Source organism: Papio anubis, chromosome 8, assembly GCF_008728515.1.
Source record: "Papio anubis isolate 15944 chromosome 8, Panubis1.0, whole genome shotgun sequence".
NCBI classification, from domain to species: domain Eukaryota; kingdom Metazoa; phylum Chordata; class Mammalia; order Primates; family Cercopithecidae; genus Papio; species Papio anubis.
In genome coordinates, this window is record NC_044983.1 from 84145175 (window position 1) to 84169921 (window position 24747).

The 24747-nt window shown below is 34.7% G+C and overlaps 1 long non-coding RNA gene across 1 annotated transcript in view; it reads right to left on the reverse strand.

The window, feature by feature from the left end:
• Positions 1 to 1726: 1726 nt before the first annotated feature.
• Positions 1727 to 24747, reverse strand: part of LOC103886946 — a 66543-nt gene continuing 43522 nt past the window's right edge. The window contains exon 2 of the long non-coding RNA XR_650823.4: positions 1727 to 1861. This is a non-coding gene — a long non-coding RNA (uncharacterized LOC103886946). The remainder of the gene's footprint in view (positions 1862 to 24747) is intronic.

Here is a 24747-nt window from a genome sequence, read left to right on the forward strand (position 1 = left end):
AGACCAGTAAATGGTCTACATATAAATAGTAGCTGCAATTGTAAATGCTTCCTGATTGAGTTTATGTGTTTGAAATACTTCATAATCCACGCCACATCAAATATTTTTAAAAATAATGACGAATTAATGCAAAACAGCAATTTAAGTTTCTCTCCTTAAAGGAGAAGCCATTTAAATCAGCATGGTGCAATGGCTCATGAGTGTATTTTTATTAGAATTTTTCCCTTTTTTGAACAGAGTCTTGTTCTATCAGCCCAGGCTGGAGTGCAGTGGCACGATCTCAGCTCACTGCAAGCTCCGCCTCCCGGGTTCTCGCCATTCTCCTGCCTCAGCCTCCTGAGTAGCTGGAACTACAGGCACCCCCCACCACGGCCAGCTAATTTTTTGCATTTTTAGTAGAGACGGGGTTTCACTGTATTAGCCAGGAGGGTCTTTATCTCCTTACCTAGTGATCCGCCTGCCTCGGCCTCCCAAAGTGCTGGGATTACAGGCGTGAGCCACCACGCCCGGCCTATTTTGATAGAATTATTGAGTAGTCTTACTTGGCAATACGCAATTTCGATTTGCATAATTAGCTAATAGATTTTCACTTTATGTCAAATGCTGTTATAGAAATGATACTGTAGAGTTGATAAAGCCATCTCTTTAATGTGAATCCTGGCAATTATTTCAGCTTAAATCAATAAATGCAACTCCAACCCCTTTATTTCGGGACTGACTACTCTGTAGAGGCTATAAAGTCTAAAATTCCTGGACCTCCTTACAGTTTATGTCCTACATATATCCCAGCTCCTCCCAAGCTGATGGGCCTTCTTGAAACATAAAAAGTTGAAATGATACGAAGATTCTGTGGCTTCCATTGTTTTTGCTTGCAGGTATTTTCATGGATGCATGTGGTTATTTCAGTAGCATTAGAACGGGTAGTTTAGTGTTCAATCCCTAGCTTAGTGGGCATTGGACATCAGTTTTGCTGGCAATGTTAACACTGAGAAATTTTTATCCTGGAGATTATACTTAGATTGCTTGATTCCTGGATCTTAGGACACGTTGAGTCATTAGTTGGGGCGGCAGCTTTTCTATTTCCTAGCATTTGAATTGAAGCAGAGAGAACTTTCTTTAGAAGGCTAGTTCTGTGTCATTCTAGGAATCAACCTGGAAGCTCAGTTTGGCGCCTTCATCCCTAGCCATTTCAAACTATTTGTGAATAACCAATTTTCTGTATTAATCTTTTTCCCCTTAGATTTTTTTAAATGCCAGTCTTCTTAGTGCACTTTATCAAGTGAATAATTTTATTTTCATTTTTATTCCCTTTTAAGGAATTACCGTAATATCTTTCTTCCATTTTATTTTGAATAATTTCATCCACTAATCAACAAGAAGTATGCACATGAAAATAATTTATGCTTGGAAACCAAAAAGTATAATGAATAGACAACATTTGTAAACATGAATAACATTCTACCTGGTAAACATTTTCATGAATGTCTTCAAATAGGCAGCCAGTGTAGATAAAATTCTTGGCAAAGAAAGTTTAAAAAGGAGTGTTAGTAACAGCTGGCCCGTGGAACATTTGTAAGAACATTTGTGAATTTACACTGGGCCCAAAACAAACATTTGTTTTGCCATAATTATTGAAATAAACATTTTAATTTAGGTAGTGTTTGACACCAAAACAAGTGTCTTCAAATAAAGTAATATTTAGGAAAGTAAGACTCATGCAAATATGTTTCTTTGCTAAGTAAATATTTTATTTTTTAGGTTTTTGCCAATGCAGGTGTTGATGTACATGTTGAGTAAGGTGTGGGTGTCCTTCTTCATCGTAATATAAGGCACATAACTCTTCCTTTTTCCTTAGTTATTTCTATAATACAGTAGGAAAAAATGGTTCAGTAAAAAATATAGACAATATAATTACAAATGAGACAAATATTTATCTTAACCTACAATGAAATGTCTTTGCTAAATAGAGTTATAAAATCAAATTTGCTCCTGGTAATAATATTTTTCTGTAAGGGCTAGGTGATAAAGAACTTTTCAATTATATGAAACATAACATTTACAATTGTGATAATACTTTAACTTTAATTGTTTATCCTTCAAAGTACATAAATATTGTTTTATAAAATGTATCTGGCCATTATATCTATCTTACCTCAAACTCCACAAACTCCATCTGAGGACATTTTACACAGTACAACTAATGAAAATTGCGTTCCTGGCTTCTGTGTCTGAATTCATGACTGAATTTTTTTGTATGGGAGCTATAGGTAAAAGCCCTACCAATTAACCATACTGAGGCTTAGGAAAGGGTCAGTGTATATGTCGCTCCTTTGTATTCTCAGTTTTATCCCCCAACCTGTTCCATAGGTCATCCTGGGAATAAGAGTATAGCTAGGTCAAGGAACATGTGAAGAAATTTTACAAATAAAAAGCAGAATCTCTAAAAATGGTAATGAACTAAGCAGGGGCTGATACCATGGTGTAAATTCAGAAATAAGTAGTCACCTTTTGCTAACTAAGAAAGTCCAAAAAATACTCATGTCATTGAAGAACTAATGGGAAATACTTCTTATTCCAGAATTTTATAGTTAGCTAAACTATCATCAACAATGAGTATATGGTAACAAAATAAACAAATGAGCAAAAGCTATGGGGATTTACCACTTCAATGAAATATTTCCAAAAGGTTAAACTTTTAACAGGAAGAAATGAACACAGGTAAAAGCAGGAGAATATAACCACCCAAAAACAGTGAGCTAATTTTAGTGGTAAATTTTAATAACTGTGTACTGTCAAATAATAATAAATTCTATATATCATACATGAAACAAAAATTCTAGGTATAAATAATCAAGAATATGTGGTTGAATAATTCTATTATATTTAAAGAATGAAAAGATTCCTGTTATGTTTAGCATCAAAATACAGTTATTAAATAACTATATATTAGAAAATATGTGTGTGTGGGCATGTATGTGTATGTAGATTACCACTGAAAAAATTTGAGAATATAATGTGTAGCTTGTGTTTAAAAGAGAAGAATATGGATAAGAGAAAGTAGGAAAGTAGAAATAATCAAAGACAAAAAATGTATGGTAAGAAGAAAAATAAAATCAGAAGAAGATGATAAAGATATCTGCTCTGGAGTATAAGGTCCTCAAACTCTAAAAGCAACCATTCAGCATGCAAGGAAAAGTCTACAACATGAAAGTATAATACAAAAGCAATTATATGAAGGTACCAGCAAGTGAATAGAAACACAGATTCTTGTGGGAAGTTCAGACTCCTTTGAAGAAAACTGAACAAGTGCATTGTATCTTGGCAGTTTTTAGCCTGGGCTAATTATAGATGGCATGGCATGACAATGGCAGCAGAGTTATTGATGAAAAACATGTCGGTGATGGAGTTGGATAAACTGTAATCTTTAAGCCCTGGGCCAACAGAAAACTGAAACCGGGGAAAAGATGATTGCTGAAGAGGGTAGTAAAATTTCAAGAAGAATATATCCGGAATGGACATCCCCAGATTATGTCTATGTAGAGTTCTGATTCATCTCTGAGCTGTACTTGAGCTAAACACACCCAGAGCAACTCAACAAAAGACAAAGATCTCATTTGAGAATGGAGTTGTGACTAAGAAGCAGTTTTGTAATTAAAGCCAGCCAAACGAAACCTAAGGAATAAACACTCATTAAAAAACAAACACAAAATAAAAACAGTATTCAACTATCTACAACATAATGTCCATAATGTCTAGTTTATAATTCAAATTTATACAACATGTGAATACAGAAAATGGAACACAGTCTCAAAAGTAAAGAAAAAAATTGAACCAAATATTTATGTCAGTCAGATGAAAGACTTCTGAAAGAGAAGTTTTCAAGTTGCTTTTGTGAATACGCAAATAAAATCAGATAAAATATGATCACAATGAATACAAATATAGGATATTTCAGCAGATAAATATAAACAATTAAAATATCGAAATTAAATCTTGGGACTAGACTATGTGTTAAATAAAATGAAAAAATTAACTGCAAAATAGAAGGAAGAGTCAATGCTCTTGAACACTGATTGCTAAAAAAATAGAAAGTGAAGAAAAGAGAGAAAAAAATGTAAATATTATGAGAAGAGAAGAGAGACTCAGAGACTTTTTTAATAGTATTACATGGTCTAATATACATATAATTGGATCCTGGAAGGGAAAAGAGAAAGAATGAGTCAGAAAGTAATATTTGAAATAACATTATATAAAAATCTCCTAAATTTAATGAAGAATAGAAATGTACAAATACAAGATGATTTATGAGCACATGTAGAATAAAACCAAAAAAGAATTGTGCAAAATCAAATTGCTAAAAGGTAAATGTTGAGAGTTAATCTTGAAAGCTTCGAGAGAAAAATAGCCCATTACAGGTAGGAAAACAGTAAACTAATGAATTTCTGGACTTTTAACAATAAATCATTAAGGCCCCCAAAAAGGAATATCTTTAAAGTGCTGAAAGAAAACAAAGTTAAATCAGAATTTGACATTTAGCAAAAATATCCTTTAAAAATAAATGTGGGTGTAGTAAAGACATTTTTAGGTGAAAGAAAACTAAGATAATTCATTGTGATCAGACCTGCACAAGTAATGAGAAGGAAAATTATTCATGTGTATGGAAAATGACACAATTGGAAACTCAAATTTTCCAAAATAGATAAATAAATAAATATAATCAGAAATATTTAACACAAAAACTGTTTTTTGCCTTTCTCCTCCTACTTTATAAATCATATGATTCTTGGAAGTCAAATTGTGTAGTCTATATAAACTGCAACATAAAAGATGGGAGGATACGAACTTATACTCTATACTTTTGTAAAATTACTGCATTTCATGCAAAGCACTACAATAAGAATTACAAATAAATTTTGAAAAGTTAAGGATGTGTATAGTATTATCTTCACAAACAAAACCAATAAGGTATATCTAGCAAAATAAGAAAATTAAAACTAGAATTCTAAAGATAATTCATAAAAGGACAAAAATGGCAGAATAGCAAATCAAAAATAGAAGAGACAAATGAAAAATTATAATAAATTATAGACTTAAATCCAATCATTTCAGTGATTACATTAATTGAAAATGGAGCATGGGATACCTTTCCATCTATTGGTAGCTTCTTTAATTCCTTTCATCAGAGTTTTATAGTTCTCACTGTACACAAATCTTTTGGATTTTTGGTTAAATTTATTCTTAAGTACTTTATTCTTCTTGATGCTATTGTAAATGAGATTTTTTTTATTTTTCTCATTGAGCATAATTCTCTTAAACATGATGAATTTATGTATGTTGCTATTGAGTTTGTATCTTGCTGCTTTACTGAATTCAATTATTAGTGCAAATAGAGTTTGGTAGGATCCTTTGAGTTTTCTACATATAGAATCATGTCACCCATAAACTTGGATAGTTTTACTTCTTTTGTGATTTGGATGATTTTATTTCTTTTCTTGTCTGATTGTTGATGCTAGTACTTCCAGTACTATGTTAATAGATGAGGTGAGAGTGGGCATCCTTGCCTTATACCAATCTTAAAGCAAAAGCTTTCAGATTTTCCCTATTCATTATCACATTATTTGTGGGCTTTTCATAAACGGTCTTTACTGTGTTGAGAACATTTCCTTTTATACATTTTTAGTGAGAGTTTTTAGCATGCAGAGATGTTAAACATTTTCAAAAACTTTTCTTTTTTTGCGTCTATTGAGATGACTGTATGATTTTGTTTTTCCTTCTGATAATGTGATGTATCACATTATTTAATCTGCATATGTTATAAGCCAGCCTCGCGTTACCTAATATTGTTAAAATACCCATATCACCCAAAGCAACATACAGATACAATCCAACCCCTACAAGCAAAACAACAGGCTACAGGCACAAAGTCGACATAGATGCCAATGAAAGAGAATAGAAAGCCCAAAAATAAATCTGCTTATATATGATCAACTGATCTTTCACGTGAACACCAAGAGCTCACAATGGGGAAAGGATAGACATTTCAGTAAATGGTGTTGGAAAAACTAAATATCCACATGCAGAAGAATAAATTTGTACACTCATCTCACACCAAACACAATAAACTCAAATTGAATTGAAGATCTAACGAAAAGACCTGAAACCATTGCACTCCTAGAAGAAAACATAATGGAAAATTTATTTGATATTGGCTTTGCAATATTTTTTTTAATATGGTGCCAAAAACTCAAGCAACAAAAGCCAAAAAAAAGTGGAACTAGATCAAACTAAAGATCTTTTACACAGCCAAGGAAACAATCATCAAAAATAAAAGGCAACCTACAGATAGGGTGAAAATATTGGGAAAACATGTATCTAATGAGTGGTTAATATCAAGATACATAAGGAACATATAAAACTCAATAGCAAAAGAAAAAAAAAAGAAAAATTAAAAATGGGCAAAGGACCTGAGTAGACAGTTTCCCAAAGAAGACATAAACATGGCCAACAGTTATACAAAAAGGTGCTCAATATCACTAATCAAAACTATGAGACATCAATTCACAACTGTTAGAATGGCTATTACCAAAAATACAAGAGAGAAGTGCAGGCAAGGGTGTGGAGAAAAGGGAACCCTTGTACACTGTTGTCGGTAATGTAAATTAGTATAGCCATTATGTAGTACAATATGATTGTCCCTCAAAAATTAATTAGAATTACCATATGACCCAGTAGTTTTTCAGCTGTCTATATATCCAAAGGGGATTACATTAGCACCTGGAGAGATATCTGAGCTCCCATGTTAATTGCAGCACTATTGGCAATAGCCAAGGTACAGAAAAATCCTAAGTGTCCATCAACAGATAAATGAAGAAAGAAATGTATACATTGTGGTACATATGTAAGTGCATGATGGAATATGATTTAAATTAAAAATGAAGGAGATCCTGTCATTTGTAATGACAATCAGCAAATAAAGAAAATTATGTTAAGTGAAATAGTATACAAACAAAAATACAAATGCTGCATGATCCCATTTTTATGTGAAATCTAAAAAAAAAAAGCTGAATAAATAAAAATAGTAGAATAGTGGTTAAAAAAGGGTGAGGGCAAATGGGAAGATGTAGGTCAGATGGCACAAATTAGCAATTTTGTAGAAGGAATAAGTCTAGAAATCTAATGTACTACAGGAGGATTACAGATAATAATATTGTATCGTATATTAAAAATTAGCTAAGAGAGTAGCTTTTAGGTGCTCTTACCACTAGAAGAAAAAGAGGTAACTATGAAAGTTAATGAATATGTTAATTTACTTATCTGTAGTATATAAACATCATGTTTTATATCTTAAATATGTACCTTAAAAATAGTGTTACTTAAAAAAAGAAAGACAATAGAGCAAACATTTCAATTAAAATTTAAAAATAGTCTTAGTGGATTAAAAACAACAAACAAGACAAAACTATACGTACTTTTCAAGAGACGTGCTTAAAGTTTAAAGACACAGATAGGCAGAAAGTGAATTCATACAGAAAGTTTATTGTATATTATTGGCTGAATTGTGTTCTCTAGAATTCATATGTTGAAGTCCCATCCCCTTGCTCAGCGTAATAATATTCGCAGAGGGACAAAGGGAGGGAGTGCCCAAGATTGCCAAATAGGAATAGCTCCAGCCTCCAGCTCCGAGCGTGAGCGACACAGAAGACTAGTGATTTCTGCATTTTCAACTGAGGAACCGGGTTCATCTCACTGGGGCATGTCAGACAGTCGGTGCTGGTCAGTGAGTGCAGCCCAACCAGTGAGAGCTGAAGCAGGGTGAGGCATCTCGTCACCTGGGAAGTGCAAGGGGAAAGGGAATTCCTTTTCCTAGCCAAGGGAAACTGAGACACACAACACATGGAAAATCGGGTAACTCCCACCCTAATACTGCACTTTACCAAGGGTCTTGGCAAATGGCACACCAGGAGATTATATCTCATGCCTGGCCCAGAGGGTCCCACGCCCAAGAAGCCTCCCTTGTTACTGGCACAGTAGTCTGAGATCTAACTGCAAGACTGCAGCGAGGCTGGGGGAGGGGAGCCCACCGTTGCTGAGGCTTAAGTAGGTAAATGCTGCTGCCAGGAAGCTCAAACTAGGTGGAGCCCACCGCAGCTCAAGGAGGTCTGCCTGCCTCTGTAGATTCCACCTCTGGGGACAGGTTATAGCTAAAAAAAAAAAAAAAAAAAAGCAGCAGAACCCTCTTCAGATGTAAATGTCCCTGTCTGACAGCTTTGAAGAGCACAATGGTTCTCCCAGTACAGAGGTTGAGATCTGAGAATGGACAGACTGCCTTCTCAAGTGGGTCCCTGACCCCTGAGTAGCCTAACTGGGAGACATCCCCCACTAGGTACAGACTGACACTTAACAACTCGCACGGCCAGGTACACCTCTGAGACAAAGCTTCCAAAGCAAGAATCAGACAGCAGCACTTGCTGTTCAGCAATATTCTATCTTCTGCAGCCTCTGCTGCTAATGCCCAGGCAAACAGGGTCTGGAGTGGACCTCAAGTAAACTCCAACAGACCTGCAGCTGAGGGTCTTGACTGTTAGAAGGAAAATTAACAAACAGAAAGGACAACCACACCAAAACCCCATCAGTACATCACCATCATCAAAGACCAAAGGCAGATAAAACGACAAAGATGGGGAAAAAGCAGTGCAGAAAAGCTGGAAATTCAAAACATCAGAGTGCATCTCCCCCTCCAAAGGAATGCAGCTCATCACCAGCAACGGAACAAAGCTGGATGGAGACTGACTTTGATGAGTTGAGAGAAGAAGGCTTCAGTCGATCAAACTTCTCAGAGCTAAAGGAGGAACTACGTACCCAACATGAAGAAACTAAAAACCTTGAAAAAACAAATGGAAGAAAGGATAACTAGAATAACCAATGCAGAGAAGTCCATAAATGAACTCATAGAGATGAAAACCATGACACAAAAACTACGTGACAAATGCACAAGCTTCAGTAACCAAGTCAATCAACTGGAAGAAAGATTATCAGTGATTGAAGATCAAATGAATGAAGTGAAGTGAGAAGAGAAGTGTAGAGAAAAAAGAGTAAAAAGAAACGAACAAAGCCTCCAAGAAATATGGGATTATGTGAAAAGACCAAATCTATATCTGATTGGTATGCCTGAAAGTGATGGGGAGAATGGAACCAAGGTGGAAAACACTCTTCAGGAAATAATCCAGGAGAACTTCCCCAACTTAGCAAGGCAGTCCAACATTCAAATTCAGGAAATACAGAGAATGCCACAAAGATATTCCTCTAGAAGAGCAACTATAACACACATAATAGTCAGATTCACCAAAGTTGAAATGAAGGAAAAGATGTTAAGGGCCACCAGAGAGAAAGGTCAGGTTACCCACAAAGGGAAGCCCATCAGACTAACAGCAGATCTCTCGGCAGAAACTCTCCAAGCCAGAAGAGAGTGGGGGCCAATATTCAACATTCTTAAAGAGAAGAATTTTCAACCCAGAATTTCATAGCCAGCCAAACTAAGTTTCATAAGTGAAGGAGAAATAAAATCCTTTACAGAGAAGCAAATGCTGAAAGATTTTGTCACCACCAGGCCTGCCCTACAAGAGATCCTGAAGGAAGCACTAAATATGGAAAGGAACAGGTACCAGCCATTGTAAAAACATGCCAAAATGTAAAGAACATTGATGCTAGGAAGAAACTGCATCAACTACCAAGCAAAATAACCAGCTAATACCATAATGACAGAATCAAGTTCACACATAACAATATTAACCTTAAAAGTAAATGGGCTAAGGGTCCAATTAAAAGACACAGACTGGCAAATTGGATAAAGAGTTAAGACCCGTCAGTTTGCTGTATTCAGGAGACCCATCTCACATGCAGAGACACACATAGGCTCAAAATAAAGGGATGGAGGAAGATCTACCAAGCAAATGGAAAACAAAAAAAAGCAGGGGTTGCAGTCCTAGTCTCTGATAAAACAGACTTTAAACCAACAAAGATCAAAAGAGACAAAGAAGGCTATTGCATAATGGTAAAGGGATCAATTCATCAGGAAGAGCTAACTATCCTGAATATATATGCATCCAATACAGGAGCACCCAGATTCATAAAGGAAGTACTTAGAGACTTACGAAGAGACTTAGAATCCCATACAATAATAATGGGAGACTTTAACGCCCCACTGTCAAGTTTAGACAGATCAACGAGACAGAAAGTTAACAAGGATATCCAGGAATTGAACTCAACACTGCACCAAGCAGACCTAATAGACATCTATAGAACTCTGCACCCCAAATCAACAGAATATACATTCTTCTCAGCACCACATCACACTTATTCCAAAATTGACCACATAGTTGGAAGTAAAGCACTCCTCAGCAAATGTACAAGAACAGAAATTATAACAAACTGTCTCTCAGACCACAGTGCAATCAAACTAGAACTCAGGACTAAAAAACTCAATCAAAACTGCTCAACTACATGGAAACTGAACAACCTGCTCCTGAATGACTACTGGGTACATAACAAAATGAAGGCAGAAACAAAGATGTTCTTTGAAACCAATGAGAACAAAGATACAACATACCAGAATCTCTGGGACACATTTAAAGCAGTGTGTAGAGGGAAATTTATAGCACTCAATGCCCACAAGGGAAAGCAAGAAAGATCTAAAATTGATACCCTAACATCACAATTAAAAGAACTAGAGAAGCAAGAGCAAACAGATTCAAAAGCTAGCAGAAGGCAAGAAATAACTAAGATCAGAGCAGAACTGAAGGAGATAGAGACACAAAAAACCCTCCAAAAATCAATGAATCCAGGAGCTGGATTTTTGGAAAGATCAACAAAATTGATAGACCACTAGCAAGACTAATAAAGAAGAAAAGAGAGAAGAATCAAATAGACGCAATAAAAAATGATAAAGGGGATATCACCATCGACCCCACAGAAATACAAACTACCATCAGAAAATACTATAAACACCTGTACACAAATAAAGTAGAAAATCTAGACGAATGGATAAATTCCTGGACACATACACTATGTCAAGACTAAACCAAGAAGAAGTTGAATCCCTGAATAGACCAATAGCAGGCTCTGAAATTGAGGCAACATTTAATAGCCTACCAAACAAAAAAATTGCAGGACCAGACAGATTCACAGCCAAATTCTACCAGAGGTACAAGGAGGAGCTGGTACCATTCCTTCTGAAACTCTTCCAATCAATAGAAAAAGAGGGAATCCTCCCTAACTCATTTTATGAGGCCAACATCATCCTGATACCAAAACCTGGCAGAGACACAACAAAAAAAGAATTTTAGACCAATATCCCTGATGAACATCAATGCAAATATCCTCAGTAAAATACTGGCAAACCAAATCCAGCAGCACATCAAAAAGCTTATCCACCATGATCAAGTGGGCTTCATCCCCGGTATGCAAGGCTGGTTCAACATATGCAAATCAATAAACATAATCCAGCATATAAACAGAACCAAAAACAAAAACCACATGATTATCTCAATAGATGCAGAAAAGGCCTTTGACAAAATTCAACAGCCTTCATGCTAAAAACCCTCAAAATATTCGGTATTGATGGAACGTATCTCAAAATAATAAGAGCTGTTTATGACAAACCCACAGCCAATATCCTACTGAATGGGCGAAAACTGGAAAAATTCCCTTTGAAAATTGGCACAAGACAGGAATGCCCTCTCTCATAGCTCCTATTCATTGTAGTGTTGGAAGTTCTGGCTAGGGCAATCAGGCAAGAGAAAGAAATAAAGGGTATTCAATTAGGAAAAGAAGAAGTCAAATTGTCCCTGTTTGCAGATGACATGATTGTATATTTAGAAAACCCCATCGTCTCAGCCCAAAATGTCTTTAAGGTGATAAACAACTTCAGCAAAGTCTCAGGATACAAAATTAATGTGCAAAAATCACAAGCATTCTTATACACGAATAACAGACAAACAGCCAAATCATGAATGAACTCCCATTCACAATTGCTTCAAAGAGAATAAAATACCTAGTAATCCAACTTACAAGGGATGTGAAGGACCTCTTCAAGGAGAACTACAAACCACTGCTCAGTGAAATAAAAGAGGACAATAACAAATGGAAGAACATACCATGCTCATGCATGGGAAGAATCAATATCGTGAAACTGACTGTACTGCCCAAGCTAATTTATAGATTCAATGCCATCTCCATTAAGCTACAAATGACTTTCTTCACAGAATTGGAAAAAACTGCTTTAAAGTTCATATGGAATCAAAAAAGAGTCTGCATTCCCAAGACAATCCTAAGCCAAAAGAACAAAGCTGGAGGCATCATGCTACCTGACTTCAAAATATACTACAAGGCTACAGTAACCAAAACAGCATGATTCTAGTACCAAAACAGATATAGACCAATGGAACAGAACAGAGCCCTCAGAAATAATACCATACATCTACAGCCATCTGATCTTTGACAAATCTGACAAAAACAAGAAATGGGGAAAGGATTCCCTATTTAATAAATGGTGCTGGGAAAATTGGCTAGCCGTAAGTAGGAAGCTGAAACTGGATCCTTTCCTTACTCCTCATATAAAAAATTAATTCAAGATGGATTAGAGACTTAAATTGTAGACCTAAAACTATAAAAACCCTGGAGGAAAACCTAGATAATACCACTCAGGACATAGGCACGGGCAAGGACTTCATGTCTAAAACACCAAAAGCAACGGAACAAAAGCCAAAATTGACAAATGGGATCTAATTAAACTGAAGAGCTGCTGCACAGCAAAAGAAACTACCAACAGAGTGAACAGGCAACCTACAGAATGGGAGAAAGTATTTGCAATCTACTCATCTGACAAAGGGCTAATATCCAGAACCTACAAAGGACTCAAACAAATCCAAATTTACAAGAAGAAAACAACCCCATCAAAAAGTGGGCAAAGGATATGAACAGACCCTTTTCAAAAGAAGACATTTATACAGCCAACAGACACATGAAAAAATGCTCATCATCACTCCCCTTCAGAGAAATGCAAATCAAAACTACAATGAGATACCATCTCACACTGGTTAGAATGGCAATCATTAAAAAGTCAGGAAACAACTGGTGCTGGAGAGGATGTGGAGAAATAGCAACACTGTTACGCCGTGGGTGGGACTGTAAACTAGTTCAACGATTGTGGAAGACAGTGTGGTGATTCCTCAAGGATCTAGAACTAGAAATACCATTTGACCCAGCCATGCCATTACTGGGTGTATACCCAAAGGATTATAAATCATGCTGCTGTAAAGACACATGCACACGTATGTTTATTGCAGCAGTATTCATATTAGCAAAGACTTGGAATCAACTCAAATGTCCATCAGTGACAGACTGGATTAAGAAAATGTGCACATATACACCATGGAATACTATGCAGTCATAAAAAAGGATGAGTTCGTGTCCTTTGTAGGGACATGGATGCAGCTGGAAGCCATCATTCTCAGCAAACTATCTCAATAACAGAAAACCAAACACCGTGTGTTCTCTCTCATAGGTGAGAAGTGAACAATGAGATCACTTGGACACAGGAAGGGGAACATCACACATCAGGGCCTATCATGGGGAGGGGGTAGCGGGGAGGGATAGCATTAGGAGATATACCTCATGTAAATGATGAGTTATTGAGTGCAGCACACCAACATGGCACATGTATACATATGTAACAAACCTGCACGTTGTGCACATGTACCCTAGAACTTAAAGTATAATAATTAAAATATAATAATATTTGCAGAGAAGGTATTCAAATAGGTGGTTAAGTTAAATAATACAATTTGAGAGGAACCTAATCTAATCTGTGTACTTACAAGAAGAAAAGATTGGGAAGAACAGGAGAGGCACCAGCGATGTGTGCACACAGAGAAAAGAGCTTGTGAAGAGGCTGCTAGAATGCAGCCATCTGTAACCCAAAAAGCAAGGACACAGAGGAAGCCAACCCTGCCAGCATCTTGATCTTGGATTTTAGCATCCAAAACTGTGAGAACATGAATTTCTATTGTTGAAGGAACCAGTCCATGGTATTTTTCTATGGCAGTCCTAGGAAATGAATACAACATACCAACACTAAGTCATGAAAATGCTGATGTCACCAGAAAAACACTGAATGGTTGCAATTTAAAAATATACCCATAAATAATCACCATAGGTCATGGAATAAATTACAAGAGAAACTGAAAAATTACTTTGTTCTGAGTGAAGATGAACATCTAACCTGTGAAACTTTGTGAAATGCTGCTAAATTGGTGTTTATATTAAAAAAAGATAAATATACAAAATCAGAGTTCACACCTTAGGAAACTGGAAAAAGAGGAAAAATTTAAACCCAAAGAACAAGATAGTGAAAATTAATTAAACCAAAATAGTTCTTTTTTTGTTTTTAAAGATCCGGGACATAAATAAGTATCTGGACAGTCTGATCTGGAAAAGAACATAGAAACCACAAATTGTCAATGTCTGGAATGAAACAGGAAACATCATTACATCTCCTACTGACCTTAAAAGGAAAAAAGAGGATATCATAAACAATTTTATGCTAATAAATACGACAGCTTATGTAAATGCACAAAACCTTAGAAATTTTAAAACATTACAGATATAAAACACTAATAACCCTGTATCAATTAAAGTTGTTGAATTTTTAAATTATCTACCCTACAACACACAACCACATAAATGAACATAATACCAATATCTCCACAAAATTTGCTCATAAAATAAAGGAGGAAAGTCTTCTCAAACCATTTTATTACAGCAATACTAGGCTAACAACAAAACTGAAAATATCACAAGAAAGAGAATCACAGAACAATACCCCTCATGAACATTAACATTAAACTTTGAGTCAAAATTAGCAAATTGGATACAGTAATGCATAAAAGTGATCCTTCATCATGAACAAATGTCTTTTTTCTGAGACATTTAGCAGCTATTAACAGATTGCTCTCAAAAATCAAATATACCATTTATGGCCTTATCATGTTTAAAAAATATTTACCATATCATTGCCAACATTGGATTTTATTAGATTTGTGATTTTTGCCAACATGATCTGTGTAAAAATAATTTGTAATTTTAGTCTGGTTTGTATTATCTTAATTACCAAACAATTGAGCATACTTTAGTGCCTTTGTGATCCATTGTTTCCTCTTTGTTACTAGGCAATTTTTATCCCACACCCACTTTTCTGAAAGGTTGTTTGTCTTTTCTTATTATTTTGGCAGAGTTTTTATCTTTTAAATTCATTCAAATAATTCAACACATCTGCTACTTTTTAGTTTGTTCTTGGTGTATTTTGCCATACAGAAGTTTTAATTGTAATGTATTAATAACACATTCCTGTTTTCTCAATGTGTGCTTTTGGTGTCAGTCTAAGAAAATTTTTTTCTATCTTTGAGATAATCAACTTTATCACTTATACTTTTACCCAAAGTTTTATGATATCTTTAACACCTAAATCTCTAATCCACTGATAATATATTTAAATGTATTTAATAGTAATACGCAATTTTTGTAAGATTTATTAAAGACTATGTGTAGAATCTATTCCATATAATATATTCTTTATTATAATTTGAAAGTTTATATTTTAGAGCTTCCATTATTGTACCAGAAGTCTGTTCAAATTATTGTAACTATACATGAAATTTTAATATCTAGGGTGGAAAAACTATCCTCATCACCACCTTATTAACCCTCCAATTCCTTCCCTTCTTTCAGCTTCAGAATTCTCATGGCATTTCTCTGCCATTTGTATTTCATGATTACATTCCATTTTATTTAATCAAGTCCAGTGAATATTCCTGTTGGGATTTGATAATAATGGAATTAACTTTATTGATTAAATTAAAAATGGTTTTCCATCTTTTTATATTGAAAATTGCCATTCATGGTTATGTTTCTCTTCTTTTGGATCTTTGTGGTTTTTTTTATTTGTTATTGTAAATGGTATCTCTTCTTGTATTTATTAACACATAGTAATAAGTGGAATAAGTAGCAACAAATGATAGCTATTCTTGTTAGCATCTTGCTAAATATAAACTTATTTAAATGTTTATCTTATAACCACCTGAAATTTTCTATTGATTTTATAGTTTTTCTGCAGATATTTTGACTGTTCTTTAGATATAATAGTAAATTATGTTAGTTTTGCTCATTTTTTCTATCTTTAATGTAATTTTATTTTATTTTTTTACTTATTTATTCCCCAGTTAGATGTTGAATAAATCAGCAAAACATGCAGTCACCTCTTATTTCTGATATTTGAAGAGAATCTTTTTCACTTTTTATTATTAACATAATGCATATGTTTTTATAAAGGACACTACCAAATTATGAATATGGTCTGTGCTTCTTGTCTATAAAACCTTTCTTTTTAAATGATGAGGTGCTGAATTTTATCCAGTGCTTTTCCTGATATGAAAATGTTTTCTCCTTAAACTGTTACTGCAATGAATTACTTGAAATTGCCCTCCAGTGTTAAACCACTTTCTGTTCTTAGAATAAACTTACACACACAAATATATGTACATATTTATATGTACATACATATATATTCATATGTGTATTTACATACTTACAATCACATTTGGTTTGCTAATATTATTTTTGTACCCTTTTCTGGATTGATTTATCTTTCTTACAAACTATGATTTCCATAGAGCTTTCCATTATTTATTCTTTTCTAGATTGTTTTGATGATGACAGGGATGTTGATGGATTTTTAAAACTAAGCTATAAAACCATCAAGATATTTAAAGGAAGTGTGTGGCTGTGTGTGTGTGTGTGTGTGTATGTGTGCAAAACAAATATCGAAATACCATTTCAATTTATTTCACGACTATAAATCAATCTGAATTTTGTATATTTTCCGAAATCAGGTTTGGTAAACTAAATAGTAATATAATCCATTAATATATAAAGTATACAATATAAATATATACTTATTGAAAACTAGAATTGCTAATTTTTAGAAAATATGTTACCAAGTTTTCATATTATTTTCTTATGAATTTGAAAAAATCTATTCTTTCTATAGTTATTTCTCCTTTAAAGTTCTTATATTGCTTATTTTATATAATTCTCTTTTTGGATCTGTTTTGTCAGTGCACCTCATTAGCATTCCCAGGAAACGATTTATTAGCTTTGTTATTAATTAGTGATTTGTCCTACTTTTCATTAATGTATGACTTTAAAAACAGTTTTTCACTAGTTTTTGGGGTTTATCCTTTTCCCTCATACCATATTTTTTGGATAAGTATATCTATTCAAATCTCTATCTAATTTCATCTACATAGACACATACTTTTAATCTTTGAAAATTCCTTTACTGCTTTGCCTGTTTACCACAAGAGATTCTGTTATTTCTTTGTGGTGTTTTCTAGTTTATGTTTTAAATTTCCAAATACAGTATTTAAGATTTTGGTTTTCCTCCTTTTTTCCCTGTCATCTTCCTTTTAATTCAATTTTTGAACTTTCCAGTTAGGTGGAGCACAACCAGGACATTGCCTTTGCTAAGAGAAAGCCCAGTATGAGGTGTCAGAACCCAGGTAGGAGCTGAGGGTATCCATAGTGGGGATGATTGATGTGATGTGTCAGAACTCAGGCAGGGTGAAGATGATGTTCATGTGGAGGCCAGAGGGTAGCACCAAACAGGGGATGTTTATTTGTTATCTATTGCTATCTAACAAAGTAATGCAAAACTTACATTTTACAACTACATACATTTATTGTCTCATGCAGTCTCTGGGAGCTAGGAATCTGCAGCAGCTTCTGTCTGTGGTTTTCACTTAAGGTTTCACATGAAGTTTCCATTGAGTTTTCTAAAGCTTCAACTAGAGCTGGAGAGTCCACTTCCTACTTCATCCATGTGGCTGTTGGCCAGAGGCTTTATTTCCTCCCCATGTTGGCATCTGCAGAGCTTATCATAACATGGAAGCTTTCTTCTTTCAGAGTGACTGATCCAATGGTGAGAGAGCAAAAAGAGCACTACCGAGAGAAGATGCCACCAAGGGAGAGGTCACAGCTTTTATAACCTACTATTAGAATGGCATCCCATAATTTCTGCATTGGGCTATTAGTCACATTGGTACATGATGGGTAGGATCCACATAAGATTATGAACACTGGAAGACAGATCATCTGAGGTCACCTCAGAGACTGGTTACCATACAGTGTCAGAGTCCAAGAGACTTAGTAGGGTGCTTATGCATAGGGGTGCCTGAAGTGAGTGCTTAAAAGAAGTGAGAATATGTATATTCTTGATGGTAATCCTGGGCAGGGTGTCAGAGCCCGAGCAGCATGCCCACATAGAGTGGCAACATGGCACGAGGAGACAGAACCCAAGCCGGGAGAGAAGGGTAATCATGTGAGGGGAGAGGGAGGCTGCTGCAATCAGAAGTTGGTTTTATAATGGAGATTGATTATATCAGTAGTTATATTTAAAAAATGGTGATCAGGTTTCTGTTTGAAAAGGTATTTACAAACATGTAGACAACAAAAAAATTATCCTATTATGATGGAATTGTAAGTACTGATGCAGATTTATAAATTATGATTGATAAATGATAGATTATAGATAGAAAGACTTGACTATATAGATGTGTATATGTACACACACATATACGCTTACACACATATATACATACACATTCCCTAGTTCTATCCATGGAGAGTGCCTTATATCAGTAAATTCCTCATACCAATAAGCAGTTTAGCCTAAAGAGTGTGTGTATACCATTCTTTTCCAAAAGTAACTAGGTTTCTTGCAGAAATGACTGAATCCACCAAGTCCGGGAAAAGACAAGATGAACCTGAAATATCTTCATACACCAGAAAGTAAGGACGTGTTTAAAGAGTAATGGGGGCATGTCAAAAGGATACAGAAGCGAGCTTCAATGGGATCCTACTGGCCAAATCTAAGGGAATTTGAGCCATTCAAACAAACAATGATAGTAAGAAAATGAGTCTATATTAATATACATTAGTACACTAGTAAATGAAAGTTTGAATAGAAAGGGGACAATTACATAGTTTCGAATTACTTCTCTACAAAATATTTATTAATTATGAAAAGGGAAAAGAGTAGCTTCATAGGAAGGTCTGGTACAAAATAGCCTAAAATCCCCCCAAATGCACAAGCATTGAAATAAATGTTAGATATTATTGAAGGATACTATAATGGCATGACAAGTAAGTGTAATACACAATTCCAAACTTGATGCCTTTACTATAAAGAACATTATTGTGACAACTGGCAAAATGCAATTTAGATTTATAATTTATTAATGTAAATTTCATGATTTCTTCATGGCGACATAGGCAAATGTCCTTGTTTATAGGAGATACTAACATATGCAGGGGTGATGAGGCATCAGATTAGCAACTTACTCTCATATGGTACATGACAAATCAGGAAAGAGGTTCTTTGTATTGTACTTGCATTTTTTTCTGTAAGTTTAACATTGTTTTAAAATAAAGTTTTTAAGAGGTAAAATATTGAACCATTGAGCTTTTGCTATCAATTCTAAATTAACTGAAGCTTGATCAGTTATAAAAGTTTCACATGTATTTGAGTAGAATGGATACTGACCTGTTGTGTAGAGAGGTCTTTGTACAATATTTTTATATGGCTTTTACTCATGTAATTCATATTTCCTATATTCTTACAACTCTTTGTTTGGTCTGCTTATTAGGTCTGTTTCTGATAAAGATGTGTTAAATATTACTATTTTTCTTGAAATTATATTGGTTTTGTTATTAAATTCGGAGACTGTTAAAGTGAATACAGGTTCATGATTAATATTCTTGGTGGATTATTTCTTTTTATTATTTGTTACTATTAGTGCATTTTGCCATGCATTATATTTTGCTTATTGTCAATATTTCTGCTAATTAGCATTTATTGGGTAAAACTTTTCACCTTATTTCTCAGCTTCTGTGCCATTGTATTTTTAAACAGCATATAGATTTTTCCAACCTCTGTCTTTTATTGTTGTCTTAGTTTTTTTTCATGTTCTTTGGCCAGGATTTATGTATTTGCTTTTTACTTTTTAGTTTATGCTTTCTCTTTAACATATTTGTTTCCTTGCCTCTTTTTTCTATTTTTTTCTGTATCATGAGTTGATTGTATTTTATTTGTTCCCATTTATTTTCTATATTGCTTGAGTGTAAAATTTGACTTCCATTCTTTAATTACAGTTAATTTTTCAATATTCTTATTTGACTTAAATGACACTATTCTATGGGCAAACATATCAAGTATTAATTTTGATTTCCCCTATTATACATTATTTTTGTTTAATGTTTTAAGTACAATTGTTTTTATGTAAAATTATTCATAATTTTTATGGTTTAACAGAGCACTGACAATTTTTTAAAAATTTGTCCACTGAATTTTGTGGTTAACATCTTTTTATATCTCCTTTCCTCCTTGTGATGTCAATCATCATCATTTGCCTATTTGTTAAAATTATTTGTAACTTCAGACTTAGTATTGATAACGCTTTCCCAGTAAATCACGGACATACTCAGAGTGGTGAAAAACTGAGTCACTCAGCACACACGTTCTCACCTGAGGTTGAAGACAATGCCCTTCCTCCCTGGTTTTGCTCTCAGACAGTAGACCTAAAGTTTCCTTTTTGTGGTCAACTGAGTGACAAGCTTTTCTTATTTTCTGTGTCTTTTTTTTGGTGATTCTGGTTTAAAATGATCTCTTATGCATAGTGCTGAAATACTGCCTAGTGTTCCCAAGCACACAAAAGCTGTGATGTGCCATATGGAGAAAATACATGTGTTAGATAAGCTTCGTGCAGTCATGAGTTCCAATGCTGTTGGCTGTGAGTTCAATGTTAATGAATCAATAATACCGTACATCCAGAGAAAGGAAGAGAAAATTCACTGCTCTGTATGTGAGACCACTCTGGAAAGTGCTAAAGTGGCATCTATAGCCTGTGATGTAACTATTGGAAAGATGGAAAAGCTACTAAATATATGGATTCCTGAGATGATGCTCTGTTGAAAAAAGAAAAAGTATGGTGGAGAGCATTGTTGTGGGGCTGAAAGTCAGAGTCAAGAAAGGTTAAGCCCTTCTCGCTTATGCTGGTTAGTTTCCATTTCTCAAGTTTCAAAAGATGATAAGGTATGGAATATGTTAAACTTACAAGAGAGGCAGTATCTACAGATCAGAAGGCTGTGGAGGAAATCTGAAAATACCTGCTAAGTATTATACAGGAACAGGTCATGTGGAAAAGCAAGTTTTTGACACTGATGAGGCTGGCTTGTTTTACAAGGATGTGGATAAACAAACCTATAAAATACAATGTTGTTTTGGTTGATGAAAGCGTCACCAGAAGCTCATAGGCACCTAACTCTGTATTTCCTCTTGGAGGAATAGTTCAATATTCACTTATTCAGTGTTCTTAGCAACATTATAGACTATTCTGCGAAGAATGAGAAGTGACTGTATTTTCTTCCTGAAGTAAATAATTTTGTAGCACTTCTTTTGCTCTGTGGAGCTGGAATTCAGATCTCTTGATGCACTGATATTACTGAGGGAGTGTGATACGGCTAGTTTGGTGACTACGAAATAGCTGTTAAATGCGAACCAATTGCTCCTGCCAGGGTTGGCTGTTTGCTGGTGCTGACAGAAACAGCAAGCACACAGGAAGGAGCAAGACCCTTTTTCTTCCTCCAGCTTTGAGTTTCTTCCAGTGCTTCCTATTAACATCTCCCAAAGCACAAATGTGGAGCCAGTCCCAGCTAACGCATTTCAAAGTGGATTTGGAGCTAAAAGACCATAACTTAATCACCAGCATAATAAACATCAAATGGGGAAAAAATAAAAGAAAAAGTTAAACCATAATAACAGCAATTACTGGTGAGGATGAGGATAAACAGAAATTCCTGAACTCTGCTGGAGTTACAATATAATGTGATATAATCACGTTTGAAAACAATTTTGAAATATCTATTACAAAGTTGGAAAAGTGCAAATACTATCATACAACATAGTTCTCTGTGATTTCCTACATTCAGTTTGTATATAGGAAGATAGAGAATGTTTATGGTGCTTTTTTTATAGTAGCAAAAAAAAAAAAACCAGCATAAATGACTGTATGTAAGTGAAGGAATACATAAATATTGTATTTTTATATTTTATGACACCTTAAAATAATTGAAAGAAACATACATTAATATATAAATTATTTACATATTGTATACAGTAAGTATATATTCCTTAGAACTGCAGATTTACCTCAGTCAATTTAAGAAAAGTGCTACCACCTATCAAATAATCAGGAAAATCAGGCTTACTGGTTTTTCTTTCTTTTTTTTTTTTTTTTTAGATGGAGTCTTGCTCTGTTGCTCAGGCTGGCGTGCAATGGCATGATCTTGGCTCACTGCAACCCCTGCCTCCCGGGTTGAAGTGATTCTCCTGTCTCAGCCTCCTGAGTAACTGGGATTACAGGCACACACCACCTCGCCTGGCTAAATTTTTTTGTATTTTGGTAGTGACTGAGTTTCACCATGTTGCCCAGGGTCATTTCGAACTCCTGAGCTCAGGCAATCTACCCGCTTTGGCCTCCCAAAGTGCTAGGATTACAGGTGTGAGCCACCGCACCAGGCCAGGCTTACTGTTTTTTGAAATTCAAAGTGACATGCATTTTATGAATCACTGTAATTAATATCTCACTTCTGAAATCTAATTCTAACATAGATTGATTGAAGAGTGGATAGATATGTAGACAGTCAGACAGACAGACGGAATGCAAAGATGAGCATGAGTATATCACATGCCTTAGATGAATAAGTGTTGCCCCTGTTATTATCTCATTTTTTGCTTCCTGTTACGCTCTCTCAAGAGCTATATATTCTCCATCTGTATGTTTGGTTGGTGCCACAGAGCTTTATACACTCCATAGAGCAGTGCACCATCCTTTGGTTTAAGGAGAGTGGGAAGTGTGCATTCTTTCTTTTGTGTGTGTGTGTGTAAAGTGAGGTAAAGGTAATGATGAACAGAGTTGTGCCAAATAAAGAACAGACAGCAGTGTGTATTTTTAGGAGGGAATGACTTTAGGAAAGAATACATACAGAATATTTATAGAATACTTAAAAATACTTAGAGACAGTGGAGGTTTGGAAGATTATTTTTTAAAAAACCGACCTTGGCTGTATACTTTCTGGAAATCCAGTCTCTCAGAAATGGGGGTTACCTAATTCCTAGAGAATCAAGCTGATTTTAAGAAGTGATGAATTGATACTGAGAGTATCTCTAGAAAGTGTGATAAAGGACACAGGAAAATAAAATGTCTCAATCAACCTGCCTTTGAAATGTTGAAATTTCAGGTGAAGTAAACAAAGCATGAGCAAAGTATAGACATTGATGCGTGTTCCTGTATACTTTTATTTACTAAAGTGGAAGTCATTTATCTTGAAGAGGTACTGTACATCTTTGCATGGATACTAGGAAACACAGTTGGTAATGTTCAGAAGGCAATTCACTGGGCTAGCTGTCAAGTTACTTAACCTTTGTGTCCCTCTGTTTCTTGTTCTTCAGTTGAATGATTTCCCTAAGGAATGAAGTGATACATTCACTCACTTGCACTATTTGGAAGAAAAAAAACTTCATCCAGGCTAATACTGAGTCTCAGAAACAATCACGCAAACAGGCAGACCAACAAAAACCCGTCAAGTTATTTCAAAATCAACACCAAAAGCTTCACATGCTCACTATGTAAAAGAGAGATGTTTGCTGCTTACACTCATATAGTTTACCCTTTACCACTGGTACACTTACAGACAGGGTCAGTATCATCATCTTAAAAGTAAGGCATGCCAACAGAATTTGTATTTTTATAACATTTTAATGATGAACATGACTTACACTATTTTTATTTGAAATATTTTTAAGTACCAGAAAATGAAAAATTCTAAGGTTGAAAAATTAGTTAAAAGGGGATACATAATCAGATAAAATCTAATCAGCAATTACAATATGCAAGGGAGTGTGATAGGTCAATTGGGGATTCAAAGATAAATAATGAAGGCAATCTTCATAAAAATAACGTCTCAAAAAAAATAGCTATTAAATATCATGGTCTTGCTCTGTGCAATATATTTTTCTAGTGCTTTAAAATTATTCTTTACAAATAATTATCTGATATAGTGCTTGGAAAGGTAATATTATTGGCCCGAGCCACACAGCTAATCATTGGTAGAGGCAGGGTTTGAACTCTGAGTTTTCACCAGTATGTTATATTGCCTATATCCCTGTACATGGAGAGCTTAATATAATGTTTCCTGATAAAACCAAATTCTCCAATATATTATCAGAAATTAGTAGTAGGAATATCAAAATATAAATAGTAAAACATCAATTATAAATAGTAAAACATATGAACATATTTTAAAATATTTTTACTGTAAATGTTACAAAGCCAAATATAGAATTATGAAAATTATTGGTACAATATGATGGAATAAAGGGCTGAATCAATAAACTGAAACCTTTTTGTTGTTTCAGGCTTTGAAACTATTCCATTATTTTGCTTTGAAACTATTCAATTATTTTATGTCAAGTTTCCTATAGAGCCTCCTGCTAGAAATATCAAACAGAATTCTGGCCTGCAGGCATTCCATCTATACAACTGTCACTAAAATTGCAAAGACTCATTTATGTTAAAT